Raw genomic sequence first — 1623 nt, 5'->3', positions numbered from 1 at the left:
GTTCGTATCTAGGTGTTGTATCTAAGATTTTATTTAACATTAGGATGTTGTTGGGGTAAGGAAGAACCAGGTAAGACAAAATGAAGTCACAAACAACTTCAAAGTAACAACACCAATGCCCTATGTTTATGTATTCCCACCTAAAAAGTGGGCTATTGTCTACACACAACGTGCATTGGCTTCTTGCTCCCCCCTCTCTTCTCCAGAATGGCTGAAATCTTTGTTTTATCATTAAGTGCGAGCTGATATTGTTTGAGATTTCAGTTCATTTCACAGGAAGTGAAAAAAACGCTGAATTTTTGGCCAAATCTTAAAAACATAGCCACCACATCTAAATTTTTTTTTTAACTGTAATAAACATATTTATAGGTTCTGGAATTTCAGAAACAAATTTAAATATCTTCATGATAGGGCAAATGTAATGCAGGTACATATAATTGCACCCATTGCATTCCACATTTTCTTGCTATTTATTAATTTCAATGCAGTGTATATGATCACTTTTATTTCCCCCAGAAATATGCAAAAACTAGGACTTAGAATTCAGTGTGGAAGACTCCTAGGTAGGGCCCCAAGTACTGAGAAGCCCCCTGGCAATAATTTGCATTCAGGATATTCCCTGGTCATCCCAGAAATTGCAAGGCTTAAATAGAGATCGGAAATGGATAGAGTACTTGGTAAAGCGATTCCAAAACTTTACAAATCATCCAATCAGCTCAAAAATTTTGTGTCACTCAGATCAACCACATTTTTTAGTTCCTTGCACAATCTAAATTAAGCCAAAACAGCAACTGCTAAAACTGCTGCTAAACATTGTTCAGCTCTTACTTGGCTTTGTTTTGCTTTGCTGGAAGACATTTCCAGTATACTGAGTAAATTGCAAACTTGCCAAAAGGTCCCAGGGTGCCTGCCTCCCAATGTGTCTTCATTGCACATGAAAAGTGTTCATTTATGTTTATTTGTGCACCAATCCTATTGTGTTTTATTTACATCTTTTACATGTCCTAAAACCCTATTTACACAGGACACAGCAAAGAGTGTGAGATATTGTTCAATTCTCTAGTTAAAAGTCAACATACATTTTTGTGGTTAACCATTTTTCCTGCTAGCTCACTAAGGACATTAAAGCAAATATCAGTTTTTAGAAAGTTGCTAATACTAATTGCTAAACTGTTTGTTTATTTTTTTCGGGGAGTTGATCAAACTAAGCTTGCAACCTGCCTGGTCCCACTGTGCCCTACTGCTCCAGTGGGGTGATATGGTTTGCTCTGTTGCTAGCACTTTTGTCTTTGCAGCACAGGGGTCACAGGTTCGAACCTGGACCAGAACACTATTTTCATGGCATTTGCATGTTCCCCACATCTCAAAAACATGCAGTTTATGTTAATTGTCTACTTGTCTAATTGGCTAAAAATGGCCCTAGACTGTGTTAATGACATGACTACAGTAGATACATTAGATTGTGAGTTCCTCTAAGGACAGCCAGTGACATGACTATGGAGCACTACATAATGCCCCTGATTCATCAAGCAGAATCGGATTATCGGTTGCGCATTCGTATTCGTGATCCGAAATCGTACGCCATCGCGCTATTCAGCAACTGAAAAAGCTCGCGGCCGGAGC

Source organism: Pyxicephalus adspersus, chromosome 1 (genome assembly GCF_032062135.1).
Source record: "Pyxicephalus adspersus chromosome 1, UCB_Pads_2.0, whole genome shotgun sequence".
NCBI classification, from domain to species: Eukaryota; Metazoa; Chordata; class Amphibia; order Anura; family Pyxicephalidae; genus Pyxicephalus; species Pyxicephalus adspersus.
This window is presented reverse-complemented; position numbering follows the sequence as displayed.